Source organism: Zonotrichia albicollis, chromosome Z (assembly GCF_047830755.1).
Source record: "Zonotrichia albicollis isolate bZonAlb1 chromosome Z, bZonAlb1.hap1, whole genome shotgun sequence".
Classification (NCBI taxonomy): Eukaryota; Metazoa; Chordata; class Aves; order Passeriformes; family Passerellidae; genus Zonotrichia; species Zonotrichia albicollis.
Genome location: NC_133860.1, coordinates 66,302,711 through 66,311,747, shown reverse-complemented (window position 1 = coordinate 66,311,747; position 9,037 = coordinate 66,302,711). Strand labels below are relative to the sequence as shown.

General features: G+C 37.3%; 1 long non-coding RNA gene across 1 annotated transcript; it reads right to left on the bottom strand.

Annotated features, from left to right (window-relative positions):
- Positions 1–1,030: 1,030 nt before the first annotated feature.
- LOC141727083 (uncharacterized) lies at positions 1,031–8,672 on the bottom strand. The gene is made up of 3 exons (XR_012578113.1): positions 8,444–8,672; positions 6,268–6,356; positions 1,031–5,908 (listed from the first exon to the last, which is right to left on the bottom strand). It is a non-coding gene; the product is annotated as an uncharacterized LOC141727083 (long non-coding RNA).
- Positions 8,673–9,037: the final 365 nt, after the last annotated feature.

Here is a 9,037-nt window from a genome sequence, read left to right as displayed (position 1 = left end):
GTCTCCTTTATTGTGCATAAAGTAAAGAGAATATTGTACAATCTTTTCTAATGTTAAAATCTTAATGCATTCAGTATTCTCAGTGAACAGCTTCTAGGCAATTGATTTATTTTTATAGTAAATAGGATTTGTTTTGTCTGTTCTGTTGTCCAGACATAAGCTAGCTTGTCTTAAAGAGCCTGATCTTCTCAATGCAGCTTTCTTTAAAAAAAGAAAAAAGAAACACAAACAATCTTAAAATGCTTAGATTCCTAGTTTTCTTCTTATATTAATTTTATTTTATAGCCAGTCATCTGATTTAAAATACCCTCTTGAAAAATAAAAGGAAATTCACACTTGAATTAAATTTAAATCAGCTCTCCCTTTGCTCTTAAAAATGAAGGACTGGTATGGATTTTTTACGTGGAAAACCTCTTTAAACTAGGAGACAGTTAATTAATATTTATGAAGTTACTTGGTACATAGCACCCTCCAGACATAGCACCCTCCCTTTCCATTTCCAAAATATGGGGTCTATACAGTCTAGTACATGCACAACTCCATCAGCAGCTCCTGCAAATGGTACAAAGTCAGAACAGCAGGCAAAAAGCAAGCCTTGGAAAATATTTTATAAAGAAATCATTCACTGGCCATTCAAAGAGGAGAATTATCATGATACTTTTAGTCTCTAGGGGTAAAATGTCAGGTGGAACTGAATTAGATTAGAGCTCAATGGGACCCCAAATTCAAATTCCCTTGTCCCCCTTTTTCTAAAAGTCTAACATTCAAGATTATTTCAGATCAGTTTGGTGCAGAAGCATAATTTCTGTTAGCTCAATTGTAATTCCTTTGGTAAATGCAGATTTTTGCAAACATTTTGCCTTCCTCTCCCACCCATGTTTTTATATTATTGACCTTAACAGTTCATTGTGAAATTTCACTTATGGGTTATCTTTATAAGCCTCTTTCTTCTATTATAGTGCAGGTCAAACCATTCAGTTCAGAGTCCCTTTTTGCATGCTGTATTGTTTCTGTATGACAAAGATATTGCTTTCTCTATGGAAAACAAAATGGATAGGTGGATTCTCTTTTGCTGGGGCTCTTTTTTTTTTGAAAATCATCTGTCTTTACTTAAGCAGGCCAGGTCAGAAATGTGTAACCAAATTCTTTTATTCTTTGTCTTTGCAGCTCAGTATCTGAAGATCAAGTGGAATCTGTGAGTAGGAATTCTATTACATGACAAAGCACTGACGCTACTGTATTTCTTCCTTTCTCTAAACAAACTGCTCCCAGAAACCAGGAAAAAAAGTTACAACTCAACAAAAGAGGGCAAGTGTCCTTTTCATGAAGTATTCCTACAAGCACGGGCATGGAGAGAAGCGGCCTTACCAAATTTTGTGTCCAGAGTCATTGGTTGCTACATAAAGAAATTCACATGGCAGACTCGGTAATTTTTATTTCTTGAAAATATATCATAATAAGATGAAATATCCAAATGAAATTAAAGATAATTTGGGGGCAAAAAAATTAAAACTATTAAAAAAAGGAAGGGTTTCATTTGGAAAATAAACAAACAAATGCCTTTGACATTGCCTATTTTTTGAATTTATTTTCTTCTGAATCTGCCTTTCAGGGAAATGGACTCAAATTTGGACTCTGATTATAGTGCAGTAGAACATGGGAACCCTAAACTTTCTCTAAATAATTATCCAAAATTACTAATGATATTCTCAGATCTGTGAAGCTTTGCACTGAGCATAACAGCAGGTGGTGAGGAATTTTCTCTTGAGCTAAACATGACAGATTTTCTCTCCTTTAAGCACAAATCAAAGACAGAAACCAAAGGATGTACAATGATGTTAGTATGCTGAATAGGAAACATTATCTTTTAAATATTATCTTTTCAATATTATCTTTTCATAAGTCAGTCACTGTAAATAATGGCTTAGAGTGCAAAGTATATCACACAATTTCCAAATTTGGGAACAGAATGTCAAGGAAGTCTCAGAGGAAATTTAATTATCTGGACAACTCCCACAGCTGAGTAAGCTACAGCCCCATTAACCATCGACATGCACCTCATGACACTGTTTTTACATCTCCTGCTTCTTTTGTGTAAAACATTAGTGTAAAGCAGAAGAATGAAGGAAATACCCTTAAAACTTCTGGCATCCCATCTTAAATGTGGGATGCATTTTCATACTCAGTTTGGGAAGGGCTTGTGCAGGATATGACACCGAGATCCAGCAGCTCCATGCTTTGAAACTTCACCAGATGTTCACTTTATGTTTTGAATAGAGCTAACAAGACACACATTGTAAGACAGAATGAAGACAAACTCAAAAGGATAACAAAACAGGTCATGTATGAGGGGAAACTGTGCTGCCTGTGAATATCTATAAGGCAAAAGGACTACTAAATATTACAAATTATATCACAAAAGACAACTGATTCCTCATTTTACAACTGAAGATTTGCATTCCTGGTCTTCAGGTGAGCCCCTTAAACTACAAATACCCTCAGATTTTCCTATTTTTTTCATTCCTCTCCATAAAGTGGTCATACAAGCTCACAGAGCTAGAGCAGGATTTCTAAGGGTGAAAAAAATAGTGATTTGCCACACCATTAATTCTGCTTGTTATGAATCTCAGCTTTGCTTTCTTACCATAGGATAAAATCACATGCAGTTTTGAGAGGCAAGCAATTAAAAATGCATTATTTATTAGATATCCAATAAAGGGGGCTGTAGGCTCTAGACCACTAAAAGGAATGTTGCAGAAAGACTTTGACAGAATATTTTACAAGTGTTTGGGCTTTTGGAGAAAAAAGCCTAGGGTCTGGGGAACAGATTTATTAGACGACTATAAAGATTTCACAACTCCTGCAAAGCCAAAATCCATTTTAAATCAGAATTACACATAAGAGCTCCTTTGTGCCCTAATATCCCCTAATGTCATGTCAGGCACAGGTCACACTCATATTTATTTAATTAGCTTTTGAAATCCATGCTTTTTGTTTTCTTTTGCCTATACACAAGGCAGCAGGTTCGAAGCCGTAGACCTTTGGCTGCTTTTAAGCTGAACACCTTTGTGTCAGAGACCTCAGCTGCTGTGGCATGCTGATCACTGATCACTGCCTGCAGACTTCTGCTCCCTGAAACCTTCCTCCAGGCTGTACAGTGTGGGAATGTGGCTTGGATGGGAAGAAGTGGTCTAGGTCATCTGGGTGGAAGCCTGAACCTCAACAGACTTAACTGAAACACTGAAAACCAGATCTAGAAGAAATGCATGATACAAGACCCTTCCTCTGATAGTCATTTAGTACAAAGACATATTATCACACCTCAGGGCTGCTCCACCAGGAGCAGGAGTTTGACCACAAACTGAGCTAGTTGTCAGAAGACAATGAGCTGCTCAGATCAGGTGACATAGAGCTGGGGCTGATGTTTGGAGCAAAGTCTTTCCAAGCAACATGCAGGAGTGCGCTGACTGGGAGATGTAACTCTTGGCAGCTTGGCTGTCCCCACTCTACCTTCAGCCCAGGGGCAGTGTGCTCAGAGCTGCAGCCCCCAAGGAAAGTTTGAAGGCACAAAAGCTGTCAGCACCCAGCTGTGAGTGCCTTGGTTATGACTGGGCCCAGACACTCAAATCATGCGTGATCCCCACTTACTTGGAGCCAGACAGCCTGCTTTTATTCCTGACAGTAACAGAGTTGGCCATATTCTCAGGAAAGAAATCTTAAAAATTTCAAAATATCCCTGATGGAACGTTGTCTTTATCTGCCTTTGGTTGAAAAAGACTGTGCTAATTTATTTTTACTGTCTCCAAAGTGGGAGGTCTGAGTCTTCTGCTAGTGAGATTGTAAGGTATGAAGGACTTTTATTTCCTGCTAACCCGCTATAGTGCAGGCCTGTCACTGGCAATATTTTACTTTATACTGAGGTTGAGTTTATTATGCTCAGTGCTGAAATGGTCCATATATACATGTTACATCTGCACAGACAAATGTACGTGTTCATTCTGGAGGGAAAAGAATATTAAATATATATGTGAATACAGATCCACAGTGAGTCTGACATTTCATTCCAGAAATACATAGGTGTTAAGAAATATAAAATATATAAAGGAATTAAACTAAATATTCCAGACATTTATGCTTTTTGATTCTCCAGAGCTGTTTCAGCTTCCAGAAAATTAACTGTGATGTGATGTGATTAACTCATTTGAATGAGTTTTGCTGTTTGCTTTTTTCTTTTTCTTGCCTGTCTGCTTGACAAAGGACTACACATGCTCTATAAACACTGGCTTCAGTAGTGATTGGACTAACATTTTATTGGGCTGACACTCATGCAAACCTGATGCACCCACATTAATTTGACTATACCTCAATGAGAGAAGTCCATTAAGAGCAATAAGTCTGCAGCTGTCTTTGAGGTCCAGACTTCAGCTATTTCAGCAGATGTTAAGAACTTTTAGGAACTGACTGCTGTCTTTATTTATTATTTCAATAGGAGTACATGTGATTTGGTGCTAACCACATTTGTCAGTACAAAAATCTTCTGAATTACTAACTAGGAGGAAAATGGAGAAAAATAGATACCCTGTTTCTAGCCTGGAAAATCTGTTTTAAAAATACTTCTGCTGTCTGTGTGTATGTGTGCATGTATAGCAATGAAGTTTTGCATGTAAAATATACTTTGAAACATATTTATCATACTGCACCAAATAAACCCCTTTAGCATCAACTATTAGTTTGACAGAAAGGGCCTTGTCTTGTGAGAGGAATATGTTGTGGCATCCCTCATCAGTTGATGGATTCTGAGGTTCTAAATAGATAATTTTAAAAATTATTTTTTTTTCTCTTCTCTTCTCTGCAGGAATCAGGAGAGACTAATTTAAAAAAACAGTGGGATTGTCAATAAGGAACTATCCCTGTCCCAAAAAAGAGGTGTATTCTCCTGAATTCTACAAATCATTTATCTCTCAAAGTGATTGATTCTGTTAATTAAATACTCTGCACGATAACTACATTATCTTTTCTGCTTCTGTTTCAAAAGTGGTTTTTCCTCCTCCAAATTCTACATGATTGTGCTGTGTAGCAATGATGCAGTTGTGTGGTAAAGCTCAGGTGTGGGTAGTAATATCACAGCAACAAACACAAAGAGATTTGCAGCAATGGAAAATTATCAATAACAGAAATAGTTGGTGGTGTTCTATTTTATAAAGCAACATTAGAAAAAATAAAGTGAGCATCCAGCACAAACAGCAGGATGTATAAGCTTCAGAATGGGAGGTTTAGTAATAAGAGTAATTTGTTTAGCTATTCCTAAAATCTTAATCAGAGTTTTATATCAGCACTGATAATGTAGATAATGTATTTACTTTCCCAGCATCTCTCCTTCTCAGAAGAGAAGCAAAGTTTCTTGGACACTGAGCACTGAGGCTCTAGAAGAAAGCAATTTTTGCTTCAAATCCTCGTTACTTCCGGACTTACCATTGAAAATAATGAAAGGACAATCAGGAGAATTTTTTTTTTTTCTTTTTCTCATGGTGTTTGAGTTTAGGAAGTCATAATTGGTGAATTCTTTCAGTAAATCTCCCCGGAGCAGGGGAGTTTCTTTCCTCCCTCCAGTTCTGGTTAACATCTGTGTGGAAGGAGCCTGTGGTTGCTGTTTCACCTGGCTCTTGCCATTTGTAAGAACCTCAACAGCAGATGTGACCCCCGAGAAGAATGTTAACTGAGCTTATACGCCAGGAGGATGTTTGCTACCCCTGCCTCAACACCCTACTGTAACAATAACAAATAACAACATTTATCTTCTCCTTTCTCTTGTCTTTCTGCAAAGCTGAAGTCAATAAACTTCTCAGGAACAGGCTGCCTCTTCATTGGCATGTGTTCTGTTCCACAAACACGGTCCCCTGGAGACTTCCTAAAAAGCAAATACACGTCATCGGGCTATTTACAAGCAGGTTGGACAGCCTAAAGATATTAATTCAATTCTGTGAGTTGTAACAGCTCATAATCCCTGGAGCCTGACAAGGGATAAGTTATTGCTATCCTTAAGTGTTTGCTAAGCAAACAGAAGTTTACAGCTATTTTCTCTTTCAAGTGGGTCATCTGTAATATCTATCCAAACAGACACATTAGAAAGGTTATGAAAACTCTTTTACAGAGGGTTTATTGGATACCTTAAAAAATATTTCTTGAATGTTAGTTTCCATATCAAAATGAATTTAAAAGTAAATAAATAAACATTAAGATTTATTATAAGAAATCTGTGGTAGTTACCAGCATCTCTCTAGGGGATTTGATAGCAGTTTCTCTCTTCAAACTGGCACAAAGTAACAAAGGTATGATTATGGGTTTTCAGGCTGGCCCTAAAAGAAAAACAAGATGAAAGCAGACCAGTATTCGCAGCTATAACAAAAAAAAATTAGAGTAAATGAAGACAATTGCCACTGATGAGAGAGACAGCAGGCACAGTCCTAACAGAAAAAAGTATAGGAAAAAAAAAGAGGGAAAAAAAGGGGGGGGGGGGAAGGGGAAGGAGAAGGGAAAGGGGAAGGGGAAGGGATAAAAAAATAAAATAATAGAAAGGTATTTTTTCTCTCTCCCTGAACAGCACATTGGCTGCTATTGTTTCTCAGGGGAGCTGGAAACACATGGAATCAATATTTTTTTAATCAGATGCCACTTTTACTTTACAACAAGGTAGAGTGAGGTAGAAGAGACCTGCATTTCCTTTGTGAGCATGTTGGCACTGACACACACTTTTCAGTGTTTGTAACAGGAAACATCACCAGTAGCACTCAGAGATGGAAAGCAGACCTCAGAGACTAAATTGGCTAGTGTTGTCTTCTTGCAGGATTTTCACTACCTGTTCAACATGTTTTAATTAAACAAATTCTCAGTAAAATGTTGATAGTAAACATCCTGAAGTTCATTCTCTGAGAATCAGCAACACTTTCCAGCTATGAAGGAATTTTTTCAGCCCAACTACATCTACAGTGGATGGAAATGGATTTTAAAATCAGACAAAGCACATGAACAATTTAAAAGCAGGCTTTACAGGGACCCCTGTCTGGTCTGTTTTCAATAGATGCACCTCATTAACGGCCAAGATAACAGGCTTAAGTAGTTAAGTCAATACCTTCACAGCTGCCGTCAAAATCTTTCTAAGACTTTAAGCTACCACCATTAGCAAAGTGTCTGAGATTTTTCCCTAGAAAATCAATAACAAAATGACCATCAGAGTCCTATGGCTTACCATATTTTCTGGTTTCTTTGTCTGAAAATGTGTTTAATCCATTTGTTATGGGTGTGAAATTTTATCACAAGCAGAAGAGCAGCTTTCCTAATTACTGCTAATGATATCATTATTGTTGGTAATAGGTTCCTCAAATGAAACATGTGTAGACACCTAGGTAATAAGCTCAAATCTCAATAGTACCAACACATCAAGTAAATTACTCAGAGATGCCTGTTTTCGTGAAAGATGGAAAGTATCCTCAAAGTATCAAAGCAAACCATGAAACATAAATCGAAATCATCACCCTCTCTGAAAAACAGCCCACCTCACAAAAATTCTGCTCACTTCCTAAAACACAAACTGTGAGGAAAATAAGTAAAACAAATAAAGGGGGTTTTTGTTTTAATAAATAAAGAAAGAAATAAAATACAATCCCTTACCATTTCCATGAGGTTGACATATATGCACTGAACATGGGCAAGATTTACAAATCCCTCCATCTAATGTTTTCTCTGGAGGAATCATTCTAGTTTTAAAAAATTAAGTAAATCACTTTCTTTCAAGTGCCATTCTCAATTCTGACTATTTTTATCTATCAAGCATAAATTACTAATATAATCTCTGTCCTTTCTGTTAGTAAAGTTCTTGCTTAACTCTGACCTACCAGGCTTTAGTCAACTCCAAAGTATTTTCCTCTTCTTCAATATCTTGTTTGTGCCTGGAGAGGCTTGATCACATTTTCTCTTGAACCTCAGACTCTTGGCTTGGCACAAGCCACAGTTTCAATAAGAACTATTAAGTCCTTGTATTTTAAACCTACACACTGTCCCACTAAAGCCTTTTACCTCAGAACAGAGCAAAACACTGTTTTTTCCAAGTGACTCTGTCAATACTGCTGTGGCTATGCTTCTGAAGTGCCCAGGGTTAACAGGATGTAATGAAATCACAGGTCAAGTTGCAAAAACTGTGGCACCTTCTCCTCAACCAGACTGAATTTTTTTCCATACTGAACTGCAGTACTCTCTTTGGTGAAAATGAAACAGATTTTTTATTTTCCTGGTACAGAGGGCAGGAAAAGCATCATGGAAGAAACAGCAGAGTCTTCAGAAGTGAATGATGGTTTTCTAAGCTGAACTTAGAACTACCAAATGTGTATGACTAGAACACCTTATTTCTTGATTTTTTTTTTTCACAACCAACATATTCACAACTGACCTGAGTAGTTCCAGTCTCAGCTGGTGTCCTTCAAGACGGCTGTCAATGATTTCCAACATCTTCTGAAGTCCTGACCCCTGCAGCTGTGTAACGACTGTTCAGACTTCCCAGTGCTAAATACTGATAACACACAAGCGTGAAGAGTAGCTGCTGAGTAATCCTGGGAGAAGTTGAAACACACAAAGAGCCTTCAAAACAGAGAAACACACAGTAAGAATCTGTATGGATAAGGTCCCCATACAGAAAAGTCTAGCTGATGGGCTGCACAGCTGGACTTTCAGTGTGGGTTTCAATTGCACAACTAATTTATTTTTTTCATATAATATATTGGCATTGGAGCTTTTTCCTTTCATCAGTTCTAGTCTTATTCCAGAACATTCAATTAGAGATCTGAAAAACTATAATGTTCTTAGAAAGAAAACTATTCTCTACTTGACTTCCAAATGAGCTTCTGCAGCCAGCATTCAATTGTCTCTCTTGTATTTATAAAATCTGATTTTCTTACCTGATTTACAGGCAGCTGCACTGATTTCCAGAGTCAGAATACATGTTTATTCATTTATTGCTTATGCACTTCCTTACAGCGATCATGTT